This window comes from Budorcas taxicolor, chromosome 21 (assembly GCF_023091745.1).
Source record: "Budorcas taxicolor isolate Tak-1 chromosome 21, Takin1.1, whole genome shotgun sequence".
NCBI lineage: Eukaryota > Metazoa > Chordata > Mammalia > Artiodactyla > Bovidae > Budorcas > Budorcas taxicolor.
Window position 1 is genome coordinate 18668908 of NC_068930.1, and position 14329 is coordinate 18683236.

General features: G+C 42.1%; 1 protein-coding gene across 1 annotated transcript in view; it reads left to right on the forward strand.

Moving 5' to 3' along the window:
* AKAP13 (A-kinase anchoring protein 13) overlaps positions 1–14329 on the forward strand; it is a 318409-nt gene that overhangs the window by 46317 nt on the left and 257763 nt on the right. The gene's annotated exons all lie outside the window — the stretch shown is intronic.

A 14329-nucleotide genomic window follows, 5' to 3' on the forward strand; every position in this document is an offset into this window, starting at 1 on the left:
ATTCTTAGTCTGGGAAATGACATGGACAGAGGAGGCGGGCGGGCTGTAATCCAGAGGGTCGCAAAGAGTCAGGTACGACTTGCCGACTGAGCACGCACGCGTGCATTGGGAGCTAATGTACAGCTGACGCTGTGCTACGTGCAGGCACTTGGTTGATTGTCTAACAGCCAAACAACCCCAAACCAAACAACAGTTTAGATGGGGAAAGGAGCACAACTTAATATAGATATTGCAGAGAGGCCGTGGTTCTCAGTCCTGGCTTAGGATCAGAATGTTGGGGAAGATTTTAATTCACTAGGTCTGGTGTAAGGCAGGAATCGGAGATTCTGATATGCACAGTGATTTATGCCACTGAGGAGAATCTCTTGTATCACTTAGTTCTCAGAAACAGGTTTGTCTTTCTCTTCTGAATAAACTTTTGCATTTTCCTCTAGCCTGTACTTTAGGTTGAATCCAGGTAAATTTTGGCTTATTCCCTTTGTCTAGTTTGTAGATCTGTGAACGTGATCTGTGGCTCACTTAACAGAATTTCCAGAGTAGAGTAGAGGTAGGTTCAGTCTTTTAAGGAGTTAATGCAGAATGTAGTGAGGTAGACTTTGTTTATTTGTATATCTTTGGGGATTAAATTCATCTATTTAATAGCAAAGCATCATCATATTCTGTAAAGTCTAATTAATTTGGACTCTTAATTTAAATTTGTATTTCGGAGGCAGATGGCACCACTGTTTACTGAGAGTGCCGATTGCATGTTTTAATATTATAGCAGGTCAGCTAGAACCTCTTTTTGATAATTTTTATTGCTTCCCAATTTCCATTTATCTGCATTAAAGTAGTAAAGCATTCTAAATTTAGTCAAAACTATTAAGGAGCTTATCTTTCCAAAGCAGTTTGAAACTGGTTGAAGTTGTGAACTGTTTTCTGTACAGAAATGTGCTGACACTTTCTCTTTAATTGTAGAGAGATGCTGTGTATGACTCAGTCTTTCCAATCAGGGGAGATAAGTGATATGTCCGTTAGTGGCTATTGGTGGGTTTGTTTCTTAAAAGCAGTGCGTTGTGTTTCGCTGAACCAGCCTGTCTGATTTCCAGCTGTGCAGCGTGTCTTGCAGCTGTTAGTCATTCCTGCACTTGGGCTGGAAGTGGTACTGTGGGCCTTGGTTGTGCTTCTGTTTTTCATCCTGTTTTAACATGGCTGACAGTCACTGGTGATCTGGGCCGCCTCCATTCCTGTTCCTAATCATTACACATAACAACTAGCACTTGAATACTTACTGTTTACCAGGCATCGTGCTTGATGGCTTTACACTTACTAACATAAGTGCATTACATTCATAGCAATATTAACACCTGTGTGCATAGTACTGTTGGCCATATTTTGCACATGAGAAAGTTTTGAGGATTTAAATGTTTGCCTTAGGTCATAGAGGTAACAATTAATGCAGAGTCACATCTGTGCTGGGAACCTGGAGTTGGAACTTGGCTGTACCAGGACCACACCGGGTCTTCATCATTGGTGTTCTTCTGCTCAAATTGCTAAGCATCAGTGCTCCTTCAGGAGCTGTCTCCTGGTGACACTAACAGGGAGAGATTACAGTCAGTGACTGGTCAGCCTTTTTTTTCTTTTTTTTTAAATGATCACTGGGGATTGTGATTCCAGAGGGGGATGGAGTAGCCAGCCCCAAGTGTACTACTTCCCAGGCGCTCACACGGATGGTGTCGATCGAGGGTCACGCTCAGTCCAGGACTGTCACCATCAGAAAGGTGTGCAGAAGTCTGTGCTCACTCTGTCAGTCGCATCCAGCTCTGCGACCCCATGGACTGCAACCCACCAGGCTGCTCTGTCCATGGCACATTCCAGGCAAGAATGCTGGAGCTGTTTGCCATTTCCTTCTTGTTTAGTAGAAGCATATTTGTTATAAATGTAGGAACTGGGTGTATCAGTAAAATCTGCACTACCACTGGTTATGCCATTGTAACAGTTAAGAACTCAGGTGGGGAGCTGAACTGTTTTACATTTATATCTTACCTCTGCCAGTCCTGTGACCCCAGACAAACGATTCAACCTTTCCAGTCCTCGGTTTCCTTACTTGTGAAACAAGGGTATTACTAGTACCTTCCTCCAAAGAGAGATTTTGAGGACTGAATAAGATAATAAATACTCTGGGTAACCCAGAGTATTTTGCAGATAGTAAGCTTCACATATTGCCTTCCTGTTGTGAGCCAATAGGAGATCATAGTATTGTGGTACTAAATTAAGTTATGTAAAAGCTCCGAGGTGCACATGATCCAGTTTGCCCCTTAGTGCTAAGCAGACTCATGTCTGTGGCCTTAAGGTCTGCTGTTTTACAGCCTTAGACAGTCGTTTCAGGAATAGAAAAATTCCAAGTTCTGAAGTATTTTGAAACACTTGAGAGTGGCTTATGTTTAAAAATATTCTAGTTAATATGATAGTGAAGTAAACGGTAAGGAAATCGATTACCAGGTTGTTTTAGTAGACTGGCTGTAGGATAGCTAAACCTCGAGAAAGATAAAGTACAGCTGTGTGTGTTTGCTTGGAGGGCTGCAGGGAGGAGTGACGCCAAGTGACAGTTACTGACCAGAAGGAAGAGTTGATGGAATCGTGCCAATTGGGGGGGGGGGGGCGTATGAAAAAGATGCCTTTAATGTTAAAATGACTTTGAGAAATAGCATTTATCTAACCAAACTCTGTCTTCTCTGTAATATTTAAACACCTCATAAGTTTTCAAAAGAAAGCCATTAACACTGTCTTGCCATAAAGGTGGGCTGGGAAACCATTTCCTTCTGAATGAAGTCCTCTGAACCGTGCACAAATTCACTGTAGGGCCTCCGACTGCATGACAACTTGCAGATGACTTAACTGGTGATTTGTTTGGTTTCAATTTCCATGTTTGAAATTATGAACATAGACTGTTTAAAACTGTTTAAGGAGCAGCAAGCTTATAACATATATTGTGGTCAGTCCAGGGGGAAGGAGACGGAGAATGAAGTAGACAGCAGAGTGTCGGAAGCTGCTGGCTAACTTTTCTGTAGAGTGGTACGTATATTCGTAACCTTCTTCAGATGAGAAGGTGACCGAATGCAGCATCACCCTCATCTTCAGGCTTTTTGTCAGTTAAAGGATGAACTTGTGTTGCAGTTTTATTGCAGGAACTTGTGTTGCAGTTTTATTGCAGGAAAAGTGACAGTTTTGCTGGTTGTATCTTAATCAGCTGATGAGCTGGAGCAGGACGATATCTAAGAATTTTTCCAGCTCTAGGATTTTTATGATTCTTCGTCATCATCTGATGGAAATAATGACTGAAATAGCTGAATACTTGAAAATTTCAAAAGTTCAGTTGATAGACTTTTTTTTTTTTAACTAATTCTGAATTTGGTGAAGAGGCAGTTTAGATCAGGAGCTCTTTCCAACCCTGTTTCTGGAATTCTGTGTTTTTGAGTATTGAATGTTGCATACCAGATTAGTTCTCTCTCTCTTTTTTCCTTTTCAGTAGACTGTGTACTTTACTTAAGAACAATAGAGAACAGCTTTTACTTTTAGCTGTCTTAACTCATTCTAGCCTCCTTTCTAACTTAACCTAACTTCATAGTTTATTTTGGCTGCAAAATCCTGCCCACTTTTTTATCTGTTGTAAAAATGCATTTTTCCTTCAATGAGGGGAAAAAATGCAAGCGAACGCATATTTATTTTGGATTATCTTTTCCTCCCATTATTTTCATAACCCCTTGCCATGCCTCTGCCAGTCTTAAAAAATGTTGATTGAATTTGAGGGTAGCTGAAGCACTTTTTTGTGTAGGAGTGGTTTGTGAAATGTGGGAGAATTCTAGCAAATTCCCTCTCAAATCATCATCCAGTAGCAGCTTACTCGTGATAGAGTACAGCTTACTAGTATCCCAGCTTACTATTCTGGAATAGTTCTAGGTTTTGAAAGAGTCTGCTAGAGTTTAAAAGACACTTGCTCCTTGAAAGAAAAGCTATGACAAAACTAGATGGTGTATTAAGCAGAAGCATCACTTTGCCGACAAAGGTCCATACAAAGCCGTGTTTTTTCTGGTAGTCATGTACGGATGTGCGAGTTGGTCCGTAAAGAAAGCTGAGTGCTGCAGACTTGATACTTTTGAACTCTGGTCCTGGAAAAGACTCCTAAGAATCCCTTGGACTGCAAAGGAATCAAACCAGTCAATCCTAAAGGAAATCAACCCTGACTTTTCATTGGAAGGACTGTTGCTGAAGCTCCAATGCTTTGGCTGCGTAATGCGAAGAGCCAACTCATTGCCAAAGATTCTGATGCTGGGAAAAGACTGAAGGCAAAAGGAGAAGGGGGTGACTGAGGATGAAATGGTTAGATAGCGTCATCAACTCAGTGGACATGAATTTGAGCAAACTCAAATTTTGACAGTGGAGGACAGAGGAGCCTGGTGGGCTACAATTGAGGGGGTTGAAAAGAGTTGGACACGACTTAGTGACTGAATAACAATAAGAACAACTAGAGTTTTACTTCAGTGTAGAAATCAGGAAAAATTTGACATCCGAAAAAGACCTAGGTGTATGTAAGCCTCATTATACAACTAGATTTTCGTTCACTTTGCAGATGTGGACTTTGCAAGTCCTAAGGTGAGAAAAATGGTTTACAATCCTGCCAGTGTTGCCACAGATTGATCTGTATAATGCAGAGTCTTATTACTCCGAAAAAGCAGGAAACTACTGAGAGAGCGCTCTGGAAAGATTTCCAGCAACTTTGCTGCTTATGCTTCAAAGATCTGCCATCCTGTGCTGGAGGTGGCACTGTCTCCTCCCCCGCCACCTCCCGATTATAGAAGTGGTGCATCGAATTTGGTGAACATATGAAAGAGTTGTTAATCACCTAGGTAATGTTCCATTACCTAGAGATAGTTAAGATTTTGGTTTTCTTCTAGCCTTTTTCTTACTTGTATGTGGTTTAAAAAAAAAAAAAAAACTGTTGATCAGATTATATAAACTGTTTTCTGCCTTTTTCCATTTAATCGTGTGTTCCCATGTAATACAGTTTAGACTATTTTAAGGGATCACATAATTCTAATGCTTGGAGTTAACATATTTAACTAATTCTGTTAGTAAAAAAAAAAAAATTTTTTTTTCCAAAATAAGTTTTTCCTCAATTTGATCATTATTTCCTTGTGGTACAGTAAAATTACCAAGTTAAACTTTGAGAGTCTTCAAGTTTCTTTATACACATCATAAAGTTGTATCTAAAATGCTTTGACTGCTTTATATTTCATACCTACCATCTGAGTAAGGGGATATTTTGCTGCATCTTTGTCATCAACAGGTGCTTTTATTTTTCCTGCTGATTCTTGTTTTATAGGTGGAAAGAGGCTGTGGAGTTATACCTCTCTTAGAAATGCTGTGATTGCCTGGTCAGCTCATAAGCTCCTTGGCCTTCATTTTGGTCTGAACCCAGTTCTTGGGACTTCATGATCATCCCTTCAATATTGTTATCTAAGCTTTGTAATGAACACCTGAGTGTTTGTGTTAGACCACATCTGGAGTGGGTTCAATAAAACCCCGCTAACACTGAATAGTTAAGCAAACATTTGCACATTCTCCACGAAGGAAAAAGAACACCTAGCAGAGCTGTCCATGTGTATGGTGCTCTGTGCTCATCCCTTGTGTGGTTAGCAGTTGCTTTTGGAGAACCAGTTTGTGCGTCCGGAAGAGCCAGTCCAGACTTCTCTGCCCGTCCCCTCATGTTGCCTTTGCTTTTGGCTGGAACTCAGAGGTTCGCAGCTAGTTGACAGGTTACATACAGACTTGCTTATTAAACTTCAGCTCTGTATTTACTAGACCTATTTTTGTTTTATAGGTTAAACCCTTTATTTAAATTTCTCTCCTTCTGGAATTTCATCCCGTGTTCTGAAATGCTTCACTTATTGTAACTGACTATATTGTAAACTCATGATCCTACCCAGGGAGGACTTGACTTTGATACTGTGGAGACTGGTGCAAGAATCTTCAACAAGCAGTTGTTGTAAGAATAAAAAGAGCAGTTCTTCTAAATTCATTGGTAGAAATGGTCCCATCTGATATCAGATGGGTGAATCTTTTCTTAAATTCACTAGTTTTCAGTTACCTTAAGGTTGTTCAGGCGCACTCACAAAGGTGTCAGTAGGGTGGTGCATCAGAGTTCTCACACACTTTTTATTTGTCCTAGGAAAACTGCTTTCTCAGTCATTCGCTTATTCTTCTCATATGCAGTTGGAAGAAGGTTACTTGGAACTCATTGCCCAGCCTCTAGCAAAGTAAAGAATGGCTATTCAGAAGCCAAGGGTTAAGTTTAGGAATGGCTTAGTGTGGTGGAAATCGGAAAAAAAATTTTTTTTTTAAACAGTGCAAGTGGATTTCACTAAAGGGACTGCAGTAGTGGTTATGAGAGCCAGCAGTATGGTAGCAGGAGGAACTGCAAAAACATACTTCACTCTGAGCTCAGGCTCATGCCATTTGCAGGTTTGAACATTCTGTTCAGGTTTTTATGTGGTTATGTTTTCACACATGTAAATATTTAGGAGTGGATTGCTGGGTTAGACTGTTTTGCAAAGTGGCTATACCATTTTACATTCCCACCAGCAGTACTAGAGGGTTTCATTTCCCCTCCCACCCGCCACACTTTTGCCAACAGTTGTTATTTTAAAGTAACAGCATTTACTTTAAATTTCATGTGATTGGTATATGGACTCTGTTAGTCGTTTTCATTGTAGCCATCTGGTGGGTGTGTATTGGTAATGGTTATTGACGTTGAGCATTTTTTCCTGTACTCATTTGCCATTTATTTTCTTTGATGAAGTACCAGTTGACCGTTAAATTTTTTGTTAAGTTTTAAGAGTTCTTTATGTATTCTGGATACAAATCATATATTTGATTTGCAGATATTTTTTCGTTCTCTGTGGCTTGTCTTTTCATTTTCTTACTGACGTCTTTGGGGAGAGGAAAAGTATTAAATTCTGAATAAGTCTAGCTTGTCATGTATTCTTTTATGCGTTCTGTGCCTTTGACGTCGTATCTACGAGATCTTTGCTTTAGCCAAAATCATGAAGATTTTCTCCTGCTTTTCTTCCAGAAGTTTTACATTTTCAGCTCTTTGGCTTTTGCCTGTGATCCATTTTTGTGTGTGATGTAAGCTAAGGGTTTAAGTTCCTTTTTTTTTTTTTTTGGCATGTGGATATTCACTTGTCCTAGTGTCATTTGTTGAAAAGATTCGTAATAGCTGCTTTAAGCTGTGTTGCTGCCTGTCAGTCTGGGACTCACTAGAGAGCAGAAGCCTTCATTTCCTGGCCGAGTTAGGGCAAGAAGGAGGGAGGTGGTTTGTCTTGAGTCTCGGCCTTGTTGTGAGGAGATCTTGTACCATAGTTTGCTTGATTCTGATTTTGTCTATTAAGACATCCACAGAGTCTTTCTAAGCAGTAGAGTTTTAGGCGGCTTGGCTTTAGTTAAGATGATGGTTGCTCTGTTATCCTCTCCCTCTGAGGGTGATTATGGAATCTTATTTTAACACACAGTTTGGGTTGGATAAGCCTGGGATAGTACAAGCTAACTTGCACATTTGTTAAAACTAGTTTTTTATTAGGAGAGTGATGAAACCCTACTGAAAACATTTTTTCTTTTTCAAAACAGGTGTTTCTAACTGTAAGTGAAACAGGTTATTACAGAAACTTGAAAATTATCAAAGTATAAAGAAAAACCTTTCTCTCCTCACCACTATCAGCCTGGTTTTGGTACCGCCAGTTAGTTTAAATTTCATGTGGTTGGTGTATGGACCCTGTACAGCATAGTTTTGGGGAACAGTATTTTGATCTCCTGATGAATTCAGGCCTGTCTTCTTGCATTTCTCCCGGGAAGGGAAAAGATGAAGAGCTAATGCTTGATGAGAATCTATTGTGAGCCGAGCTGTGTACCCCATAAAGCTTATTAAAGTATTAAAATTACATTATGTGTTGTTTAAAATATTATTAAATTTTAAACAATTCAGTTTGAAAAATTTATTCCCCCTCTCCAACTTCCTTACCTCCCCCTTGCTTTTTTAGGCTTGGGTTAAATTATTTGCCCAGTGTCTTTCAGGGAGTGTGATAAACCTGGATATCGGGGGGGGGGGGGGGGGGAAAGTGTGAGCATCATTTATTTAAAATAGTTAGCCTGCATTTTCTTTCATGGTTGGAAGAGTTTTAAAAGCCAGAAGATGAACTAGTTCTTTTGTTCTTTTATTGTGCTGCTCATGTGGCCTCCCTTTTATTGTTGTCTGTCAGAAGTTCCCGGGTCTCCTTAGGTCCTGCTCAGGTTGAGGCTTCTACCCTCTGCCACTCCCTGCAGCTCCAAGAGCCTTAGTTCTAACTTTGGTATTTGTTAACTGAATAGAAAGACGAAGAGAGCTAGGATTTTTAACAAGGAAAATCTCTTGAATTGGGTTGATTCCATCAGTAATTTCAGTTAGCAGTAACTAATAACTATGGGTTGATTCCATCAGTAATTTCAGTTAGCAGTAACTAATAACTAGATGTTGACTACCAGGCAAGCCACTCCATTTCTTCATCTCTAAAGTGAATCAGTTACTCCACATAGACTTTGCTAGCGTACGTTAGCTAGATTTTTGTGTTAGTGGCACCATGAGATTTAATATGTGTCTGTTGATAGGGTTGGGAGTAATTGTCATAAGGGTCCGTATTAAAAGAACCTCTGTCTCTTCCTGCGTGTGTGGGTGCTCAGTTGTGTCTGAGTCTCTGTGACCCCATGGACTGTAACCCACCAGGCTCCTCTGTCCATGGGGTTTCCCAGGCAGGAATGCTGGAGTGGGTGCCATTTGCTCCTCCAGGGCCTCTTCCCGACCCTGGGTTTGTACCTGCGTCTCCTGCATTGGCGGGCAGATTCTTTACCAGTGAGTCACCTGGGAAGCCCCTGTTTTCTCCACAGTATCCTCAAGTCTCAGATCATCATACTATTTGCATTGGAGTTAATGGGTAAAACGTGTCAATTCCAGTGTACTCTGTGTCGGATATTGGTAATCTTGGAGTCTCGTGTTTCTTCCTTCTTGTTTAGGAGGTATTTACGACTGTCAAGGCCTTCTTGACAGCCAAAACTTCCCATTGACGCCCTCATTTTATCAGAGAGCATAGCTTACTCTAATCTTTTGCTTATGCTGTTGCCATAGTATCCTGTCTGGAAACAAAAAGGTGGTTGATAAGTTTGTACAGGAATCAGATTTTTCCCCCTCATTGACATTTGCCAGCAGATATTTTTTTTTTCTTGTGATTCAGGCCAAGGCCTGGGGGTATAATTAGTGCTAAGGGTTGGGGGTGGGGTGGGGGGAGGTGGCATGTTTGGACTCTGGACAGTTAAAAGCAGAGTCTGTATATTAACCCACTCTGTTAATCACTTAACTGTTTTGTTGGTGATTTAAGGCTTTCTGCTTGAACCATCTGCTTGTCATAGGAATTACATTTATTCCTGACAAATGTCATGTTTGAGCTGAACATACAGAACTAAGACTGCGGCATCTTCCTGCTTCTTGGTGTATCAGACCCATTAAAACAAAACAGAAAGCAACCGAAGACAGTGGGCTCCAGCCACTCTTAACATATTTGGACCAGTGAATCAGAGTGAAAAATGATAAAAGGTGGTTCTGGAGATGCGGAAGAGAAATTCTAAAGGAAATAAGCAGGGCTCTTATTCTAGTCCCAGTGAACCTCTGACTTGGTTGCAGGATTCATCCACGTGGGAATAGGAGGTCGTTGAGAGTAAAACCCTCACTTTGCACTGATGGTTGTTTTTGCTCTTCACGTGTTCAGAAGAACTGGGGGAGAAAAAAAGCTGTCAGTGGTTGACTGAAATACCACCAAGCTCAACAGTGTCTGTCTAGGATGTTGGAGGGGAAACGCGGAATCTGGTTCTACCTTTTTCCGAAGACACCGGCCCGTGTAGGCTTTGAAGGAAAGGTATTACAGTTTAGGTGCAATTCAGTGAGGTTAACACGGAATCCTGCAGCACGTCCTGGTGATCGGATTTTGTTCTGGGCGGGCTTCTGCTTTCCATTTTTGAACCTCTTCCTTTCCGGCCACGTTCTCTCCCAGCCCCTGTGCCCTGGAGTATTCTGTTACCACAGAATAGTTAACTGTTCCTTTTTTTACAAAAATTTAACGTCTGTTTTATTATTGTTGTTTTGACATGCACACACTGCTATATGCGTTCATTTTTGGTTGACTTGTTTTTGGCTGTGCTAGGTTTCTGTCGCTGCGCACAGGTGTTCTCTAGTCGTGGCCAGCGGGGGCTGCTCTCGAGTTGCAGAGCAGAGGCTCTAGGGTGCCCGGGTTTCAGTACTTGTGGCACACGGGCTCGGTTGCCCCGCGGCATGTGGGATCCTTTGGGACCAGGGCTCGAATCTGTGTCCCTGCATTGGTAGGCTGGTTCCTGTCCTCCGGGCCAGCAGGGAAGCCCTAGTTAGGTCTTCATGTGGCACAGTCACCAGGCATCGAAGGCAGAGCGTGTTTGCACAGCATCGTGCGTACTGTGTTCCCGTCTCACATCTTGCCTTCTCTTGCAGGGTTTGAGACTTGAACTCTTCCCTACTTTTCCCTTACCTTCCACATGCTTTCTCAACCCCAAATCTCTTATCTTCTGATCTCTGATAAGTACTGGGAAATTATCATCTGATCAAGACAGTTCTCTGGTATAATGAGTTTCTTTGAGGTTATTGACATTGTTTTAATTGGCTCAGACGGTAAAGCGTCTGCTTTACCATGCAATGCGGGAGACCCGGGTTCAATCCCTGGGTCGGGAAGGTCCCCTGCAGAAAGGAAATGGCAACCCACTCCAGTATTCCTGCCTGAAAAACTCTCTGGACAGAGGAGCCTGGTAGGCTACAGTCCATGGGGTCGCAAAGAGTCGGACACGACTGAGCGACTTCACTCACTCACATTGTTTTAAAGATGTCGGATAGTTTTAATCAATACTCAGCATAGTTCATGGGCCTTGTTTTTGAAGTCCACAAAACACCGAAGAAAGTGGTAACAGCTTGGCATTTTACTGTCTCTAAACCAGCATTTCTAGAACTCACAGTGGAAGTTACGGGTATAATCATACTCCTGAGAGTCAGCCTAGAGAAAATTTGATTGATGTGTTCTCTTTTTGGAATAGAAATGTATAAACTAATATATCTTAGAATTTTTAGTGATCGTTGACGCAGGAAATTTGTTACTGAAGGTAGTCTGTATCCTGAAATGTCTTTAAATTCTGTTTTCTTGTCTGCTTGTCATATTATGAAGATAGTTTATAGAAGTATAGACTGTATAAATTCATTTAATTACGTCTTCCTTTGGGCTCCTGCAGCACTGTAATTTACCTTAGACTGACTTGAGATGAAAGAAACTAACTGTGGAAAAAAAGCCAGTTTATAATTAAATTAATAAAGGTACTAACGGGACAGAGCCAAAGAGTATTTATATTTGTCTTATTGTAAATGGCGCTGCCTGATGTTTTTTCTCTATGTATTTGGCTTAGTTATAGAATTACCGTGGTTGGTGCGCAGCCTGGAATTGCTGGAGCTTCAATGGCAGCAGGATCTAAAGATCTTGATATAGTTTGGGGCTCGCGAATCTGACCTTACTGTGAAGAAAGCAAGGAATCCCTGGGAGGGTTTCATCAGAGAACTGCCACACAAATCGTCATCAGATTGTGGAGAAGCTGAACCTTGTGATAACTGGTGGTTATGCTCAGTGGCAGGGAGAACAGTAGGGAAGCTATATGGTCCAAAAGAGAGGGTTAGGATTTGGGTAGGAGGAACAGGTACAGAGACAGTGTAAGCTCCGGTACTTTGGCCACTTGACACAAAGAGCCAACTCATTGGAAAAGACCCTGAGGATGGCAAAGATTGAAGGCAAAAGAAGAGGGCAGCAGAGGACGAAGCAATGCTGAGACAGCATGTCCAACTCAGTGGACACGAGTTTGCGCAAACTCGGGGAGATAGTGGAGGACAGGGACGCCTGATGTGCTAAGTCGGACCCAGCTTAGAGACTGAACAACCAGAGGTGGAGTAGAGTTTGTTGAGAAGCTGTAGGAGGTGAAGGAGAGGGGAATTGGTGCATGCGAGAACTTGAGGTGAGGCCATTAACAGAGTGAGCGTATGGGAGGTGGGTTGGTAGGGAGCGTTCATGGGGAATAGGATGTCTGGCAGTTAGGAGGGTGTGGAGCTTTTAAGTTAGAGCTAGGGAGTCAATGTCAGGAGCACCCTGCATGTGAGTGATGGCTGCAGCTGGGGGAGTGGGGTGGGGAAAATATTTGTTGGCTGCGAGGGCTGTCTGGAGGCAGCGAGTTGCCTAGGTCATCTGGCGAGATAGACATGCCTATTCTTCCTCCACCTTTTGCCCAACCCTTCCTAAAGCGCTGGGCTCTGATGAGAATTTAACCTAAAATCCATCATGTCGTTAATCATTGTATAACTAGCTGACAGCATAAGTATTTGGGTTGCAGAATGTACTCCGTGGAGTCAGTCCTGCCTGATGAATAAGAGCATAAACTCTAGAGCCAGAATGCCTGGGCTGTCTACGTACCGGTTGTGTGACCTTGACAGTGTCTTCCACCTCTGCTGCTCCATTGCCTCTTTTGTAAAGCTGAGATAAAAATGATTATCACAAGGATTAAATGGTTTCTTACTTTAAAGCCCTTATACCAGAACTTGATATGTCCTAAGCTCAAGTTGCAGTTAACTAGCTGTGGTCATCATACACTCTGATATCTGTTCTAAATGATTCCAGTGGTAACCCGGTACATTCGGAGTCTAGTAACTCGCAGTTAAAAATGACTCTCCCCGGATCTTTTTCCCTTGCCAGTAACTTTAAAAACTAATGAGCAGAAGTGGATTTGAATCTTGTCCGCTTTTCGCTTGCTGCGTTCTGGGCGAAGTTGGAGCAGCTCTGTGTCCCTCTTGGTTGTAGATGAGACAGGAAGGGTAGGCACAGCAGTAGCAGATCTTGAGCCTGTTGCTTTCCCCTCCTCCCTCCTCATTCTGCTCTGTCTGTCTGTGTGGATGCTGCTGTCAGCCCCTACACGGGCTGTTTGGGGCTTGAGGATGAGCTGCCATTCATTGAACTTTGTACTTTCAATCCTCCAGTCAGCTGCTGTAGTCACTAGAAATGTCAGAGGAGGCCAGGTAAGTAAAAGTAATATTTTGCGTCAGGCAGACCAGCCTTGGTAACGTGGGAGGTTGGGTGGGTGGTCAGGGTTTGAGTTCCACCCAGCTCTACCGTTGAGCACGTTACCTTTCAGGGCCTCATTGTCCTTCTCGATAAGAGAAAAGGGACGGGGTCTTCATTATCAGCATTTCCATTGAGCTCTGATAATGTCATTCCTAGAAACAGGACTCAAAAGTTAAGTGTGTCCTAGCAAGAAATGTAGAAAATAAGAAAGCGGATTTAAAAATGTTTAGTGTTTTATCCTTTTATTGTCGCCATAGCTTGATCATCTGGTGCGGGAAAGAAGCAGGTTTGGGGAAAGGCACACGTTCACAGCTTCGTGGTGTTTGAGGGGAACATGCTTAGTGTTTTGGCGTGTGCTTTTGAGAGGTGTACCTGCAATGTGGGAGTTACTCAATGTTAGCTCAGTTTTCAAGGAGTTTCATGAAGACTTTTTCTATTGTGTTGCTCAACTGCTATTTTTCAATATTGACTCAAACGGAGAAGTCACTTAAACAGTGCTCCTGGCAATGTATACCATTAATCAGTTAATTAGCACCTGGGGATCCACTGTGTAACTGTCATAGAATCGAAAGTCTCGCCGGCCCACGTGAGTCTGTGATTCTCTCCTTACTCCTCTCAATAACTGGCATCACTGTCAGTCTGTGTCATGTGACACAGAAATCTAGAAATCATTCTTGTCCTCCCTTTTTCTTACTCCGTTTATATTGTGTTTATCAGCACACCTTGTGTTTAGTATCCACGTATCTGTCATCTGCCCCCTTTGTTCCATCTCCGTCACTCTCCCCCTAGTGCTGGCTGTTGCTGCTTACCTGAGTTACTGCACAGCGTTCTAGCTGGAGTCTGGGTCCACTTCCTGCCTTCTTTCACGTCTTCCCATTACATAAACAAGTGAGCCTTTTAAAATAAAAATCTAATCATGACCCTTACTTTTAAAATAGAGACTAAAGTAGTTGACAGTAGGCCTTATATGGTCTGGCCTCTACAATCCTTTCCACCCTAATTTCAACCCACTGAACGCTCTCTGAGGCTCATTTCATTTTTCTTGTTTGATCTCCTAACAGCTTTCAAGAAATTGAGCCAGGATCACTATTGGTAAA